At 41.3% G+C, this 18,999-nt stretch overlaps 1 protein-coding gene across 2 annotated transcripts in view; it reads left to right on the forward strand.

Moving 5' to 3' along the window:
• Positions 1-542: 542 nt before the first annotated feature.
• The window catches only part of LOC122623145 (GAS2-like protein pickled eggs), a 49,435-nt gene continuing 30,978 nt past the window's right edge, over positions 543-18,999 (forward strand). The window contains exons 1-2 of one of the 2 annotated variants that reach the window (XM_043802118.1): positions 543-961; positions 5,660-5,749. The gene's annotated coding sequence lies outside the window, so the exon portion shown is untranslated. Of the gene's footprint in view, positions 962-3,201; positions 3,221-5,659; positions 5,750-18,999 lie in introns of those variants that run through there. The other variant, XM_043802119.1, reaches the window with a different exon arrangement.

Raw genomic sequence — 18,999 nt, forward strand, 5'->3', positions numbered from 1 at the left:
ACAACACACCCGTAAAGAAATTTCTCTCAATGTTAAACTTTTGATGAGAGTTTGTGCCGCCAAAATCAAAATTTAAATCCCCGAATTAAAATATATGAACGCACAGCTTTAACTAGAATATTTGCATATATAGAATAGAATAGAATGGAATAGAATAGAATAGAGCTTACCCGATTTAGTTATTATTCATGCAGTGCTTTACAAAACTTGATATATTTCTAATTTTTATGTCGAAGTGCATTTCTGTAAAGGAAAGAAATAATTAAGAAAATAATAATTAATCATCCAGCAAATATGTAGGTAGACAGACTTACAAAGTACATCTTACATTTTAAGATTTGTATATATTAGCTTAATGTACTTGGTTGTCTGAGCTTATTGCTTGAAATGCCTAACTAATCCCCAACAGCGTGCGTGTTAACATGGCGCGAGAGCCTTAACAGCAACGTCGGCGTCGTCGTCGCGAGAGAGAAACAGCGGCGCCGGCAGAGGCTATATAAGAAACAGCGGCAACCCATTTTTTTGAAATTTTCCAACCGACACCGCGCGCTGATGGTTGTGTCTCGGTTTCCGTTAGATCTTTTCGAAAATTGTCTCGAAAACATGCGTTAAATTGCGGTGAAACAATATCACACGATGATATTTGATTTCTTTCAAGAGGATATATTGTTATAATGATTGCCATATATACTCCTCACAACCCAATCGATTTTGGGCCGTGACGCGGAATTTTTTGTTTATGTTCTTTTGAAACCAGTGTGCGAAAAGAAACCCTTTATTTACGAATATAAACCGCGAAGTGAAGTGCCTTTTGAACCAATATACACGCAATATTGATATGATTTAATAAGATCTATATTGATACGATTTTTCCCACAATTGTTATACTTGTGAACGAGAAACTCAAAAATAAACCCCAAATTTGCATACAAATCGATAGATTGGCGGAGCTCTGCGAAAGGTTTGTATTAAAATGTGTAATAATTCAGACAGACGTTTTAGATAGTATATAGGTATAGCATTTAGTCATTTCCTATTCCATTTCGACGAGACCAGACAAACGGTTGAGTTGATTTAATCGGACACACTATGTTTATCAGTGGAATAAAAACAAATGGGAGCGTTACACATGTTTGGCGATTGTGGATTTGTGTGTTGTGTTTGCCTTGTCGTTCTTTCGCTTGATAAAGCCCAGTAATATTGTCTTGCACACATGCCCTATCGAGTGGGTCACCAAAAAAACCATCCAATGTACATCGTACAAATGTATGTGTATGTATAATATCACCCACTTTTATCAGGCACACGCACTTGTTGATTTCGGCACTTTTTGTTGCACTTTGCCACTGCAGTTTTGTGCCAAAGTTCGTGTGTCGATTTCCTAGAACGCGTTGGGTTTGTCATGTCAACAAGAATGGCAAAGTTCCCTTGGCTTTGTTTGCTTTCCGATGACTTTCTTGTGGACGGGGGCTTCCGCGAAATCGGCTGATGAATAAAATTAAAATCCGCTGCACACCATAAATTTGCCCCCTCGAAAATAACCCTCTCCAAATCGCTCATCCGCCCTCAAATTCTTCGGTTTGCCAATTAAAAGCAATAAGGCAAAACGTTGACAGGATCGCCTTACAGATGCGGGCACAGATTTAGTTCACATTAAGGCAACTAATACCTAAAAATTAATATTACAAAAAAATGCTTGTATTTAATATTGCTATGTTTGTGGGTATTATAATTTTATTATTAACCTATAATAAAATATAGTTATAAAATCGACTGTTATTTTGACCTCAGCTGTGCGTGTGTCAACAAACAATTTACAGCTGTTTACGCCTGTTGGACTCCCGCAACAACAACAAGCTGAGGCAAAGGAGTGAAAGGAATATTAAATGCACTCTCTCTTTCCTCTCCAAAACCCCTAGGGAAATTACGAGAGCTGAGATCTGCTGTGGTGTGAACTGCTGGTTCTCAAAGTCTCGGGCCGTCAACGGTCGAACTGATAAGGAAAATGCTAAACTGATAAAGGGTAAAGCACCAACACACTCGCACATTCACATACGAAGCGTCGAGAGTTGCGGGTCTTGAGTTCCAAAGTCCCGGGGGCTTGAGTCTTGTGTCTTAAGTTTGGGCCTACCGTTTGGGCTGGGCCTCCATATGTTTTCCCATCGCGTATAGCGGTCGCAACGCATGCGCCTCTCCTCCCACTGCTCGCCGCATCTCTCTCGTGCGCCCCCTCTCTTTCGCACTCACGCACACTGGCGCAGAGATAGAGCTTATGGGATTACAATAATTTCCAGAAATCAATGCACAGTGGTGCCCCACTGACCCCCCACTGTTTGCTTTAACTGCGATTTTATTGGCCTACCAATTATGATGTTCGCGTTTCGATTTTAAGCATCTCTGATATACAATCCCAATAGCTATAAAAGCCTTAACAGAGTCATTGTACATACCTTTATTACTTGTACATTAGCATTACTTTATGTTGATCTATAATATAAACTGGTCTATAAAAGTGTGATATATGTATGCGCATGTATTACTTAAATAAAGTCGAAAATGCTTTATGGTAAGGATTACATATATGTATTTTCCTTAGATATGATAGTTATTGTTGAATACTATATCCACTGTGCCTCCGCTCTGGCGTCCAACTATTGTAATGCGTTATGCCTTCTGCTGCTTCTTTCGTCCTTTTCAATTCTCTCCCGGTATCAGAATAGTTGGGCAAGGACTTGCGCGGAAGCTGCTGGCGAATGGGGAGGGGCAAGGTGGATATTGCAACCCTGCGGTGCTGGTGCTGGTGCGTGTTGCGAAAAGTTGGGCTGAGCCACGTTAGTCTTCGGTCATATGGTCGCCCGTCGAGTTGCGGAGTTCCGGAGTTGCGGTCTCGCGGAGTCGCCTTCTCGCGCTATTTGGTGGCGTCCACGCTCCGAACATCCTGTGCCACTATAATTCCCGATTTCCCCGGTTCCGTTACCGTCGCTGCTCCTCGACTTCTGAATCTACTACTTGCATACTTATTTTTTTTTGTTTGGTGTTTAGTGATTTCCAGCTGTGTGTTTCATGTGAATATTAAGAAGGAAAAACATTGGTGTTTTTGCATCGCTGTTGTTTAGCACACTGTGTAGCACACTTACCGCTATAATAATAACGTGCTTCCTTGTCTGGCCGATTTTTCGGTGCCGCCTCTGCCGTCGTCGCGTGCAGAAAAAGTAAAAAAGTAAGCGCAGAATTTAACGTACATTTTTAGTGGCATTGTTGTTGTTTTGGTCCGTTAGGGTGGCAACCATCGATTTGCGTGTCGCGCAGCCGAAACACAAAAATTCAAAACTCAAAATCAAATCGGCAAAAAGAGTAGACATACAGGGAAACAAAAGAAATCTAATGCCAAAATAGCAATTCGATTGTCTGATTTGGGCGAGAAAGAAAGACCCAAAAATCAAACAAACAAATACAAGCAGACAGCATAAAATAATGATTATTATTATTATTATTATTATTGGTATTGGAATTGTAGTTGGAACTTATCGTTTTATTTGTTTGCCAATGATACACACTACAGATACATATATCTGTGCCGGAATGCAATGGTGTAAATCATAAACATGAGGCGCATTCAATTATAATTCCACATGCAACGACACCCCCGATAACGAATGAGCACTATATAGTACCCCTTGGCTTGCCAACTCCCCCGATATATATATATATGTACATGTATATGTACATATAGGAATTACAAGTGAACAACAAACTGTGACAGCTCGGTTGGTCCCATTGCTTATGGGGTTTATCTGAAGTTCCACTTACAGACCGACAAATGACAAATGACGCGGCTATATGCATATGTACATCCATATATGGATTTCCATAAAATATGTCATACGACCAGGGATAAGGTTCCAGATCCAGTTTTAACCACTTAGGGGTAGGCCAATTTATGACTGTAGAACTTTATACTCGAGTAGATCGACAAAGGCCATATTCCTTCATGACCATAAATATAATAGTAAAGATAAACAGCTAATAGTGGTTGTTTATTTCAAGAAGAAATTACAGTAAAGCCATTTCTTAACTGATCATAAGCCATCAAAGCTTTTGGTCAAACATAGCGATAAGAATGGTTGATAAGGTGCTCCAGTTTCAAAGCTCTCGATTTTTTATGAAATCCTGTCGACTTTTCCCATAAAATTCTTCTGCAGCACCAAAAATAGAGTAGACTTCAAAAGATTATTTATTATATCCTGTATGGACTAGTAGAGGTCCATGTTTTGCTTTAAATATACGAGAATACCAAAGAGGAGACACAAACGCTGAGTCATAAATCTTTCTGTAAACTTTCTTTGCATCGTTGGATGTCTGGCGCTTAATTAAAGAACTTGTGAATGTTCTATGGCAATATTATTAATTTTCCCTTACCGAATTTTGCCAACATTTTCATGACTCATAGTCTTGCAGGCCACCCATCGAGGTGGCGCCTCTATTTTTTTTATTATTATTTGCCAGGAGATTGAGTCACGTCAGCTGTTCTAATGAGTAAATGGTAGCCGGCAAGTGGGGAAGTGTTTGGGGTGGTGGGCTGAGTTGCTAGCTGACCTTGATGACCGCATGCGCAGGCATTCGTCACGCACTCGAAAAAGAAGCCGGAGATTCCCTAAAAAGGTCAGAACAGCACTCTGCATATGTGGCATTGACCTTGCCCAATTCTTACCTGCCCATTAGACCCTCTCACCCGCTGAGTGGCCTTCATGGGAAAAGGTTGGCCCAAGGTCCAAGCCGAAACCAAACCAATCGTACTCAAACAGAAGGTGTCAAGCCAACGCACAAAAAGATAAAGATATATTAGTCGATATTGGTTTTTACTTCGATAGTTTCAAACAACCAACAAATGTTATGAAGTATCAAAATGGTTTATTAATAATGATGATGATGAATGCTTGGATACTTTAAGCCGCAGGACACACCCAAACTATTCTCTGGTGGCGGTTCCGTTTCGGTTTTCAATCGGAATCTCCTTTAGATTGCGTGCGAATTTTCGTGTATTTTGGACGTGGTGTTTTCCCAACTCTCTTGCCATTTCCGCTTGTCAGACATTTGTCAGCTTTTAGCTTATTGCCAACTTCTGTAGCAAAAGTCTATGAGCGATTGCGAAACAAGCCTACACCGATTGTGAGTCTGGGCTTTGACTTTGGTTTTGGGTTTCTGCTTGGGTTTGGGTTTGGAATTGAAATCGGGGATTTGGATTGGGTCCGAGACTTTAGCCCACCTTAGTACGGTTCCATTTTCGTATTCATCAACTCTACAAGAGTGTTTTTTAAGTCGTTTCTTTTCGCTCATTTCAACGCATATTTACGTAGGCCATTCGACGAGGCAAGTTAACGCCTTTATTTATTGACTTATTTGTTTAGACCAACACCTCGCGCCATCTCTCTTGCCAGTTCTCTAGTTCTCTACGATGTGTGGAACGCTCACTCACGTTCAATGACAAAAAGCAAATAAAACTCCATTTACCGTTTTCGACTTACGTCTCTGATGATGTCACACTCACTGTCTCTATAGCATACCTAAAAGAAAAAAACGCCAAACTGTCTATCTACATACATATATGCATATATGCACATTTCATTTCATTTTCGATTTCCTTTTTTCCCGTCCTCAGGTTCCGGCCGCAATTGAGGAAAACCAACAGAAACGAACAAGAAACCAAACAGAAGAACGCGCACCGAGTGAAGATATCAACGCCAGATCGGTAAGTTCATCAAAGGTCGCTGGGGGAAGTGTTAAGCAAAGGGGGGCATACACACACATGCATACATACATATGTATGTGTTGGGAACTTTTGTTTTGCGGGTGGGGGGTGGGGATGGATCGTAAAAGTCATAGAAACTTTCATTGTTATTCGAAAATTTATGGGCTGTACAGATAGGCTGTGTTTCATTTTAAATATACACTTCCTGGTATTTTAAATATTGTGTAGATTTCCACAACTATATTCCTTGCCATATAAATATATGTATTGCCAACCTAGGAAGCCTTTCAATTCAATGGGTAAGCAGAGTCCTGATTAATAGAATACTCTTCCCAAGAATTCGCTTCCTAAAAAAAGATAAATCCGATCATTTGCCATCTAGAAAGAAATGCGCCCGGGAATTAATCACTTTGGTTCTGGGGAAACGTGTGAATCATGTGGCTATATGCTCTACACACTATATATGCCACGGGCTCTATCAAACGCATATCTCTTGGCCATGATACAAATATACGAACGGTTTCGTCATAGACCGAGATCTCTATATATTTATATATGTATATGTATATATATAATATTAAGCTATATTCGTGTGAGCGCATTTTTCGGGGGATTATGTCGTAGGTCAGGGAATCTGAGTGTGCGAAAGAAATGCTCGTTTCGATTGGTTATGAATGGGCAGAGCGCCAAAAGAATCTCTGAGTCACAAAAATACGGCGCTTCTTCGGCTGCATTTTTGGGTTTCGTTTTCGTTTGTGATTTCGATTTCGTTATCAAGTGCTTATCAGGCACCCCAATTGGCATTCAACAACTAACGCGTATCGGGAAAACGTGGCGCGAAATTCATTCATTTCAACGATCGCCAAATGGCGACAATCGATAGCTCGGAAGTCGATTTGTCGTCGTTTGTCATATGTATACTCGCCCCCCTTGTGAACCCCTTGATTATTTCAATATTCATGAGTATGAAATCGCTCCTAGTTCCTCAGTTCCCAAAATGGACAGCCGAATCGACGTCAGGCACCCCCATCTCCGATCAATTTTGGACAGTTCATTTATTTATTTCGACAGGCGACAGTCGTCAGGCGGCGGGGAGAGAGTAAGAGTGTGTCAAGTGATCGCCAAAGGGCCACGAAAACAGCGGAATACTAAATGCCAGGCATACAAATTGCTGGGGAAACGGAATGGATCATCGATCAGCTGGCAGTTGATCAAACACAGATAGTGCAGATGACAGACGAAGGGATCCCAACGTGAATGGGAAATGAAGCAGCGGTGTGCTATCCTCGAAATACATTTTTAAGAGTTGAGAATCATCTTTACTCCATAAAGAAATAGGATCTCACCCTCTGGCAGGTAACTCATTTGGGTATTTTAAAGTAGACACAAAATAGATTATCCCCTAACAAAGGTAAAGGATAATCGTCGTTGCCCCATGCAATATGAGATATTTCATTTGTACTCAACTAATTGAAATGCAAAGATAATAAATCATTTCACTTGACCACCCAAAATTCCTAAACACATCTTAAAGATTTCTTGTAAAAATAAAAAGGCATTTTAATGGATCTAGTCATTTTTGTTTTAACGATTTCTAAACCTAATTAAAAAGGTTAATTTGGTTTCTCAAACCTACTAGTCTAGGGTGAGAAATCTCCATATTTTTTGCAACGTTTTTATGCCTTAGTTGCGATTGCTGATCTCTCCATTCATATTTGATTCACAAACTCTATGCGTGTTGATCGTGAGGCATTTGCCCGAGGCGATCTTTTGTCTCTTTGTCGCCACTGCTCATTGAATTAATTGCACACGGAGTCGCAACTTGGTTGGTCCCATCCTCCGTCCCATCCCGGCTCGATCTTCATCTGTAATTGCAACTGCAACTGCATCTGTATCTGCAACTGCATCTGTATATCTATATCTATATCCATCTGCATCTTGAGGAGCAGAGTGATTCCCAGGCCCAGGCGCCTTGTAAATTTAGTTGTTCGCGCACGCAATTTGCTGCTGGCTCGCAGATGAGATGCTTGCTGTGGTCATGAACCCGCATTGTAGTTGCCATTTTATTTGTTTATTAATTGCTCAGCCCCTCTCGCCAGCGGTTGATGGATGATGTGGCTCCGTCGTCTCCAGCTTCAAATCCATCTCCATCTCCACAACCATTTTGAGCTCCGGCTTCATGTCGTTGGCATATGGGTTGTGGGTGAAATGAAACCATTCAAGTTGACTGCCGCCGATGCCGTTGGCTGATGACAATGAAATGCTGAAGTTTCACTTGGATTATGCCTCAACAGTCATGGGTATTACGCAGTTTGATCTCGCATTGATCTCGAGTGATCCGCCAGGCAGAGTTTTTGGCAGAGATTCAGATCTTTAACGACCAAATCGTAACGATGTAACTGCATCAGTGCATTTCAATCTTTAAGATCACCAAATTAAATGATCTTTTAATTATGATCCTACATAAAATCCTTTCATCTCTGTCCGAAAATGTAACCCAACTTAATCTGCGATCATTAGAGATAATCTCTTCAGGCTTGAAAATCTTCAAGCGATTAAAAGCAAATGTTGGTATCATTAAGTGAACATTTAGACCGCCACTTTTTAATGTACTCAACATCTGTTAAGAATGATCTATCCGCATAATGGCTGAGTTACCATCACATTTTTGCGATCTTTAGCGATCGCCAAGCAGGCGTGAAATCATCGTTATTATGATGATTAGTTTTTTGCTCAACGGCGGGCATTATTATCAAATTAACACGGCGCTTCACAGACCCATTATACATATACTCGTATGTATGTATGTATGTATATAGAAGTTAGGGGTGATTTCGAGGAGTGGAAGCCAAGCGGATCCGATTAAATGCCTTCGACGATTGTCGCCTATTAACGAAATCAACTCGGATGCGGGCGGTCTGATGATGGGCCTAATCAAAAATGTATTTATGAGATACACGACGGCATATTTGACATCATAAACACACACATAAGATATATATATTTAGTGGGTCAGGGGTATCGGCGGTGCGTACTTAAATCTCATTACATTTAATGGCATTTAGTCATCAAGGGTTTCATTTTGTTATGTGCACATAAGCCTGTGATTTTGCTGGAACTGCCGAAAGATTGTCAAAAATCTGTGGAGATCCGTTTCAATGGATATGGAATCTGATGAATGGGGGCGACAAGCGATTGAATGTCCGAATGTGATCACATTTCGAATGCCAAATAGTTGCGCATGCGCATGCGCATTTTTTGGCCAGTGAATTATGAATCGAGATGTGAAATGCGATGGGGTTTGGCGACCAAAGAGAGACCCCAGCGAACCGAAGCAAACCGGACTGGACCAACCTGATGTACGGAAAGGTGAAGACAAATTGGGCAGCTTACATCATGAGGGGTTTTTGATTTTTTTTTTCGGTTTTTTGTTTTTTGCACCGTCTGACAGCAAATATATATCGCCCAAAGGCCCGGCAATTAAGAATTTTTGTCTTTGGCCTGGCCTTTAAGACAAAGTTGCCTGGGTGGGCGAGAGATTTTGGTGTGTGCTTTTTGCTTTTTCGTGTGTGCTTAGCTTAGCTTGTAGTTCGTTGTTTGCAGTTTGAGTGGCTGTAGTTTGTTGCTCATTAAGTTCCTCAAATGGCAGTCAAAAACTGTTGGCCGGAACCGGGCGGCGAAACCCAAGCCTGGCCAAGAATCATTATGTCAATGTCGGGTCCCCGCCTCTCTGAACCTCTAAATCTCTGAATCTCTGACTTCACGAACCGACATTTAATTTGCTGTTTTGGGTTACCTCATAAGTCGACTACCCGCGACTCTTCGCACTTGAGACTCGAGTTTGTGGAGATCTATTCTCGGCGATTTTGCAATCGTGTCCGAGTGTGTCAAGTGTCGATCGCTTTGTCCTCGGCCACTTGAGCCAGGAAATCAGAAATCAAACAGCAGACAACAGACAACAGAGTCTCTTTCACAGCGTTTTTTCTCTTTGATTTTACTCCCCGGCTAATCCCTCACGGGATTTGAAGGACCATTTGGGGTAAAGGATGGGTTTTTGAAAGGATGGGTTCCGAACTCAAATATCCATGACTTGGCACTCCTTTCCTGCTAAAGTGCTCATCCATCAATGGGTGACTGGGATTTTTAGATCAAACGATCGCTCCGATTGAATCATTATGCCCAGGTGATCCGACTTGATCCCATCTGATCATCACATCACCCCTGATCGTGGGCATCCCCGTTGTCTTGTGCATAATTTGTAACCAAATTTAGTTACTTCTTTGCTGGTTGATTGGTTTCGAGTTCTGGGGGCCATTGGGTTTGGGTTTCTCTTGCAGATCTGTGATCATTGGGTTGCGTGTGTGGGGCCTTGCGTCTCTCGTTACGATCGCCTAGCTGCAGGGGATAATTTCTGTTGGCTGCGTGCTCGTCATTCCCCTGATTGGCCCGGATCGTAAAACCAAAGCGTGCCTCGTGCCCTGCCCCTTTTGGCTAAGAGATCATCCAAATTTTTTACGATCGCCTTAATGCCCGCTGACTTGGCCGCCCGCCGGAACCTCACTTTCAACCATCGAAAAAAAGAGTCAACATTGTACCTTGATTGACCGAACGTTAGATAGATCATTTAATTTAAACTATTTATGGATATTTTATGGCGGGCGATTTGCATTTGGCCAACTTTCCATTCGACTAAATGAAACCTAAACAGCACTTCCTCTATCATCAATGAACGCCCAGTAATCGTGGGGTCCATGAATGGAATTCCATTTAACGATGTGAGAATGGTGGGAAGATTACAGAATCCAGGAAAGATTATAGAGGTGGTATTAAGTGATTGAGGAGAAGCCTCTTAAAAATTCTATTATGGTTTCTCAAGGGATCCGCATTGAAAAGGCAGAACATATTGGCCAAAAATATAATTTAAAAGCAGCTTACATCTTATAGAAATTACAAATAATGTAATGAAAAAAAGGATCACAAAGAAGGTCTAAAGAGAGATTTAAAAAGGATTACCGTAACACAGGACCTTTTAAAACCCATTGAGATATCCAGATAATGCCGTATGTGTTGTACAGAAATACCCCAAAAAATGCAAACGACTGATAATGTTAGATAAACAAACCAAACTGGGCTTTCAAGCGCCATCATCTCATGCTTCTTCCTTTGAAGAGGCCTATCTAATATCCGGTGTTGGGATTGTGTCATCCATCTATCAAGCCATAGTCACTATGCAAACAAACACCATATGGCAATGTGAATCAGGCACAAACAGTTGAGGCTTTAGCTCTGTTTCTGGCAAAGAGTTATTTTATCTTATCTGGTGTTTACGTACGATTTTAGTTCGATTTTGATTTTTGATTTGGGGCTGCAGTTCGCTTTTGATGGGGTTCGGTTCGAAACTTTTTTGTTGGGTGTTTACCTGCTGGAGATGTCTGGAAATGGAGTTTACGAGTTCATATGGCCAGATGTACACATCCAGGGCAAAGATATATGTATGTACAGATCTATATGTTGCGCCCAATTGTTGATTCTGCTTGAAAAGTCTTCTTCATTTGCAAAGACCAAACAAAAACACAACTTTCTGTATTGACTGAGGAACTTTATTTGCTGCTGCGATCGTATCTTTTGACTTGTATCGGTAAATGTATCTCTCTCTATCTCTCCTTCTGACTGTAGCTGAATCTGCTTCATCTCCGTGTGTTTTTATTGTGTTTACACTTGACTCCATCATGTTGCTGGTGCCTAGGATTGGGTCGTGTTGAAAAGTCTTTGCAATTAGCACGCTTTCAGCACATACCAAGCACACGCTATTGGGTCAAGGTTAGTAGCCCAGCCCCATCACTTGGGTTTTAGACTCCCCTCGCCGATCTCCATCTCATCTTGGATGCTATAAACCTAGCCCTACTCTGGTCCGTCGTCCCATCGCGAGCCAATCCATCTTGCCATCGAGTCAAACTATTGAGCTGTTTGTATTTACATTTATATTTGCATTTGTATTTGTATTTGCCTATCTGTATCTTTTCGCTGTGGGCGTAAACACACGGCAAACAACTTCATTTGAGTGGAAATCAGACAAGAAGTTGTCGTTGTCGTCCCAGTTTTGGGTTTTTAACTTGGGCCCCTTTGTATTCAGGTCATGTCGGGTCAAATAGTAGTCTGGTTAGACAGTTATGGCAAAGTACTTCATAATGGCAAAGCGAATCATATCGTTAACTGATTTTGATTTCTATGTATTTTGTGATTTGTTATATACCAAAGATTTCTCCATTCCGAAAGCCCATAAACATATTAATTGATTGTAAACAACTTGAGCAACCTAAGTATAGAAACCCAATTTAACTGCCTGATACAAAAATCATTTATGAGGAGCATTACGCTTTTGCGGCATAACTTCGCGCCGTGTGCATCGTTTTCTCGGATCAATTCGATTTATTGTAGAGTTTCCAGTGCCCTACCATATTCCTGGTCCTCCAAGAAGTGCTTATCCCTAATTGGAAAAGAACCAAGCATCTTGGTTGAGAGATGGATATGGAAGTGGAAATGGGAATGGAAGTTGATGTCAAAGTCGGAGACCTAACCCCTATATATGTATATATACAAATGTGAATGGCAATTCATGTGGCTGGGCGTCCATATAAATCTATATATACGGATTTATATGCATGCAGCTGCCCTTCCTTCCTTTCCTCCGTTCATCTTTTGTATGCTCCCCAAGTTCCCGGTTCCCAGTTTCCAAGTTCCCAGTTCCCCGATTCTTTCCGTCTTTGTGACGTTAATTAGAACGATGCACCATGCGTGGCTGCTGCCGTGGATTGCCATTGGGGGATTGGGATTGCAAGAAACGCGATGAGGAGTTCTCCGCCCGACTCTGCAGATATAGCTTCTGTTGGATTAACGGCACACGTGTCCGCATCTTGCGCTTATTTATTACCTTTCAGCACCGACTGAAAGAATTTTCCCTTTTCTTTTTAATGATTTTTCTCTCTCATGGTTTTCACATTTCTGATTTCATACTCTAACTTTTATCCGGAGTTCTGCTTTGGTTGTCGATGCCTATCAAATTTGTAGTGCGATTTTTATGGGATCTTCAAAGCGTGTTGGCAAATTACTTGTCATTGCAAGAAGGTTTCTATGAATATAGCTACAGCTTACAGTTTGGGAGACCATAAATCCAATTAAAGCTATAAATTTCCATCACACACATACTCGAAGGGCATTCGGTATTCTGTATTGAAATATGGCCCATTTCTTTCCCATTCCCATTGGTTTCTAATGTATCGCATGTCGGACAAAACGATGCGGACATCGTTCAGTGCTCTCCCCCTTGAATTCCTTGCCGGGTGCATTCCTTGTGTGCCAAAATAAAGTAAAGTAAAATAAAATCCAACGTTCCGTTGAAAGGTGAGGATCTGGGGAAGGGAAAAAGGGGATGCTGAGCAGACCAAGACCAGGCCCAAGCAATATCCAAACCACTCAAGCGCGAACGGGAAAATTTCAGCACATAAATATTTTCCAATTGAGCAGGCCATGCAGTTTATTGGTTTTCACTTTTCAGCCCTTAACCTCGACACAGCCACCCCATTTCCCCCCTCTTTTTTTTAATGAAAATTTTCCACCAAGCCACCTTATATCGTCTTGTTAAATCTTCTCGCCTCGATTCTTTGCAAGTAGTTGCAGTTTCAATTGCATAAAAGTATGTAGTTGGGGGGTTAAGTGGATTTTATACTTATGTATGTATATGACTGGTATCCACATGCACATCTATTTTACAACTGGCGGGGCCCCATTCCTCTCCATTCCAATTGCAGGAAATTATCGTTTAACGCCTATGTCTATTCTTCTCTATTGCCTTTGGGTATGATAAGCTATAAGCTAATGCATACATTTGATTGCCTTTTTCTCAATTCATGGAATAGTCAACATAATTTCACGAAAGCATTGCTTTGCGTGTCGAAAATCCGCATTCTTTTGCAGAATGAAAAGTGATGGGTACAAATCGTTGATCTTATCTGTTAGTTGTGATTAGCATAATTAAGATTGATGGATGGATGGACACGTTTAGAAGGCCAGCTACCTTTTTGTAAGCATTTTCTTAGTCTTTAACTCATTGGCTTTGAATTTATTCTATATTACCATTTAATAGACGAAAATGAAGATTTTTCACTCTTTCTGGGGAACGACATATGTACAATTTAATTATTCTCTGTGTAAGTCACCAACTTAGTCTTGTTGGCCCTGAAAGTTCGGATTTTTAGTGGCTCCAACTTTGACAACGTCTGGCCCCGCCTCCATCTTCAACCCCCTCCCAAGCCGCCCCCTTTTTGGTGCGTTTTCCAATTTGTTTTTCTTGTTGTTTTTCGCATTAATTAACAAGGTGAACGCGGCGCGAGTGTGTTGATAGGTGACCGGTTTTGGGGTCAGTAATGGGTTAATGGCTTGCTCATGTCTGTTTGTTGTCGCAGATTTGTTTAATTATGCCAAGACATGTCCGTGGGTGTTCGTGATGATGAGGCTGGTGGGGGTTAAGGGGGCTAAGTTGGTTATCTATGCTGCATTGAAATTCTCTGCGCATGCGCAACTCAAGAACAGCAACAATATCGCAGCAACTGCAGCAAAAGCAGCAACAACAACGGCAACCTGTCAATGTCGCTGCAACAAAAACAACTATGAATTACCTTTGACAAAATGCCGACAGTGAACGCCCCCTAACTGCTCCACCCGCCCCCGCAAAAAAGTCCAACGATTCCGATTCGTTTCAAATTGCAAAAACAGCTAAAACAGAAGGAAAAAAAAGGTAAATAACCAACTTACTGAAAGTGCATTAAGCACACAAATACATAGGCAAAGATACAGGTACTCACACAGAAAGAAAATTTAGATACATTTATGTACTATCCACCCTTATTAGTTAGGCATAATATAACGAATTACTATTGTGTATAAATTGTAACAAAACGTATCAGTTCTTATATTTAATTGCGCATTATAGTGATCAACAACCGTTTTCTAGCTGTGCATAGATACACAGATTTATGCTTGTTATCAATATAAAATGCACTTTTCCCCTGCTTCTTCTCACAGCTACTCACATTTGCATTGCATTAAATTTGCATAAATAATTCCATTTAGCCGCAGCAACAGCAACAACTTGAAACTAAACCGAGTGAGTGCAATAAAACTGATGTGTCCCCCGAACGGTAATCACCATCACCATCACCACCCCCAGTACCCCGTAATATCCAGCACCCCGGCGTACAGTTGCTCCATCCGGTTGCAGTTGCATGTTGCATACTGCATATGGCAGATTGCACATTGCACATTACACGTTGCACATATGTGTGTTGCAAGGCTCAAGTGTTTATATGTGACTGTTTTTTTTTTTCTCTCTCGTCGTTGTTGGTGGTTTCAGGAGGGGTGGTGCAGAAAAAATGTCTTTATTTTTACCCGACGAATGTTGACAGATATGGCCAAATGATGAACCAAATGTGAGAGAAAAGGGAAGTTGGGGAAAAACCCCAGGATTTGCCTGGAGGGGAAATGTGCGAGGGTGAGACGATGGGATTTTGTCGGCACATTTCCTTGTTTCCATAATCTTCTTAGCACGCCCACTTCTTGCAGTTGGTCTGTTCGCTTATTTATTTTCTTGTTATTTCCTTTGATTTAGCTTTGTGTTTCCTTCGTCCATGTCGGTTACCCTTTTCTTTGAACTTTTCCATTTCGCAGGCGAAATACCATAAATTAAAAACCTTTTGTATAAGAAATACTCTTAGTATGTATTTATTTGTACATATGTATATGAAACTTGTCCCAAAATATATGTGCATTTTCCCCCTGTTCTTCCTTTTTTCTAGTACCATACCATACCCAATAATAGTATCCTTATCGTGTCCCGCACTCCAGACCCACTCTTTTCTTATCCACCTTCTCGGTGTGAGTTCGTGTCCCTCGGCAGCACAGCTTCCTACCATTTCAGCAATGCCCAATGTAAATTGTTGCCCTTTTCGCGCCCCGCATTCTAAATGTTCCGCCTCATTTTGTGGGCGTTGCGAATTCTTTGTTCATTTATCGGCTGCACAATTCGTTTGGGCCATTCCGACGACCATTCGTTACGACATTTCCCTGCGAGCTATCGTATATGGTACGAGTATATGGTATAAGGTGGTATTGGTATAAATACTACCCCTCCCGGGGTTTCCAGACAATATTCCCAGGCAGCAAACACACACAGAAGTGAGTGCGGGGGTATATTCATCTAGGCATTCGCTGAGTGCTTCTGTAGCTGCCGTGGCAATTAATCGATTAGCTGGGCACATTTATTTCACATCTCGCATTTCTTATTTAAATTTTCCATTTATTTTCCCCGTAGAGGAGCGAGCGCTGGTGGCGCCTCTCCTGTCACCATTAACGATCGCCCAGCAATTTGCCAGTGAAATATGACGGAACAATAATGATAATAATGCACTGGGCGTTGGTCAAGCTCGTCGATCGTTTTTAGAATGCGCGCCGTTTTGCATGCGAATTGGAAATGAAATGGAATGAAATGATCGAAGGCTTTGAGAAACACTCGAGTGCGCTGATCTCGAATAACAAAACCAAATGCCAATGCGGAAATGCCAGCGCTGATCTATGGTCGATGGTCTATGGTCTATGGTCTATGTCCAATGTCCAAAGATCGAGATCTGCAGAGGGAGGCGTGGGTTGTTCTTCGACGGGTGGGTGTATCTATATACACATATCTGCAAACTGGAGCGAAAAGGAACGCCTTGAAAGCTTGATAAATGAGCGCTGAAAACATTGATCAATGAAATTCGCTCAAGAGGTGCCAATGAACTCGTCTGTTCAATTGCGGTTTACTCTCTTGGAGCTACCAGCAGAAAAAAAAAACCTTGAGGAGATAAGTCAAATCAATAGACTTCAATAGGTACTGAAATTGCAAAGAGCAATGTGTCAGTAAGATCATTGATCACTGAGCAGGAACTATGACTGATAAAGAAAATTAATGGCCTAAGCGGTATTTGATTCCGTTCTATATGTTCTCAACCAGCAACAATGATCACTAATCATTCTAGCCATTAGTCCCTGACTTCAATTATTGTCTGATAATCGATTTGCTCCAACATTGACTTCCAAAGCAGATCTCGTTTGGGGATTTTCAATGATCAACAATCGCTGAGCGCTAATACGCACCCAAAACGGATCCAATTATGTCATTTAATTGATCCGCACAAGTTCATATCCGTGTAATTTGTGCCAGTCTCTTTTGCAGTGTGTCAAAGTTGAGACGATAATGCGATCATCTTGTATAATGATCGTGCAATGGACTCAATTTCGACTCGGCAAACATCATCAAAACCTAATTGATTGCAGGCACCCCTCAAATTGCCCCGCCTTCTGATCACCTGCTGTGTTTTTCGTGTTTCCTATTTTTCTATTTAATTTTTTTCGATGGTAGTGGGGGGGCTTTTGACAGTTTCCAATCCACTTGAAATTTAAATTACGAAATCGAAATTGAAACTGGCCCAAGATTGGTTGTGCGTTTCAGCGTCTTTTGGGATCTGGAGATCTGTCTTTCTGGTCTTGGCCATTTGTTTTGGGCCATTTGACATGGCTTGGCATTCACACTAGTTTGGTTTTGTTTTAAGCCCTATGTTTGATTGCCGGATCATTATCACAAAACTGATGTTGTTTGGCCGGCGGTTTTAATGATGCCACATGATCATCATCGCTTCCAATGTCTTGGGTCGCAGCTTGATCAATTTTAATTGCTCTAACCCTCTTAAGGGCTTGTCATAAATTAATTTAAAGCATTTTGCCAGTTCAAACGAACGAACGTGAAATTGAAAGTGAATTTATTTTCAATTTCGTTAACCATTACTGAAGTGCGCACAAACGCAGCAATTGTATCGATTTTGTTGCTCCATCTGTATCTATATCTGTATCTCTATCTGTATTGGTATCGGTATTTGTATCCCTGACTAAGGTCAGTCAATCGATCGTTTTCCAAAGTTTGTTGTTTGTTCGCTGGCCGTGTGACTAAAAAAAGACAAACACTAATTAATTGTTCTAAAAGTGACACACAAAAATATATCGCCTGCAGTCGCGAGATGAAAGACCTTTTGGTTTCGTTGAGTTAGTGTTGCGCCTCTGTTTGCTTTTTGGAGCCGCAAGGTTAGCCATAAATAGCCCTGAGAAACGAGACTCCCAAATAGCTCGAATGGATCATTGACATTAGCCAAGGGAGGTGGATATTTTTAGGGTACTAAAACACACTTCTCTTTTTGGGGGAGGGAAAAACTCCCAGTGGGCATCGAAGAAGCGATCTAAAATCGGGTGTTTTGTTTTCGGATAATGATGATCAATGGAACCAATAAACAAAAATACAGAAAATACAGAAAACTAAAAAACAAGAAAAACAACGGCGACAACAAACAACAAAACGCCCAACACTCATGCCGGAAATTGTAGAACGTGTTTATGCCACAATTTCAAGTTGTTAAGCCACTCACTGAGACAGGCAGACAAATGCGTCAGACGACTACGACGACGGCGACAACAACAGCAACAGCAACATGCGACATTCGTGCCAAAATACAGATACAGATACGAAGATACAAAGATACTTCATACACATTCGACTACAACAACGGTTCTTCTCACAAGAAGAGCTCAATCTCCCGATTCTTACCACTCCATCTTCTTCGAATGCGTCTACATAATACTTCTAGAAGCGATCTGTAGAAAGCGAAACTATCTAGCGGATACACTAAGGCAAAATAAGCTGTAGAAATCTATTTACCTATTTTTCAATTCATTTTTTATACCTAAGCTTATTTGGCATAGTTTTAATAAAGTTCCCAACTAAGTCTTTGAGATACCGTTTCAATAAAAATATACTTAAAAGAAATAAAGTACCCAGCGTGGGCTTCCTAACTATTTTGAGCAGTGCACGCACGCTCACGCACATCGTAGAACCTAGCTGAACTGGAGTGAACCAAACTTTAAGGCCGAGCTCCAGCCTGAGCCGAGTGCTCCATTCATAAATGCTCCATTCAGATTTGGTTCGCCAGCGTTTCGTCTGCAGATCACGTGCCTGCTATCAAAAGAGATCGGGGCGGCACGGTGGGGTAACGTAAGGAGTGGGGCATACACACATACATACGTATGTATGTAACATACATAGAGTGGGGAGCAGTTGATTGAACCGATTCGTAACAACGTGGCCAGACTCACGATCGAATTGAGTTGTTTAT

This window comes from Drosophila teissieri, chromosome X, assembly GCF_016746235.2.
Source record: "Drosophila teissieri strain GT53w chromosome X, Prin_Dtei_1.1, whole genome shotgun sequence".
NCBI classification, from domain to species: domain Eukaryota; kingdom Metazoa; phylum Arthropoda; class Insecta; order Diptera; family Drosophilidae; genus Drosophila; species Drosophila teissieri.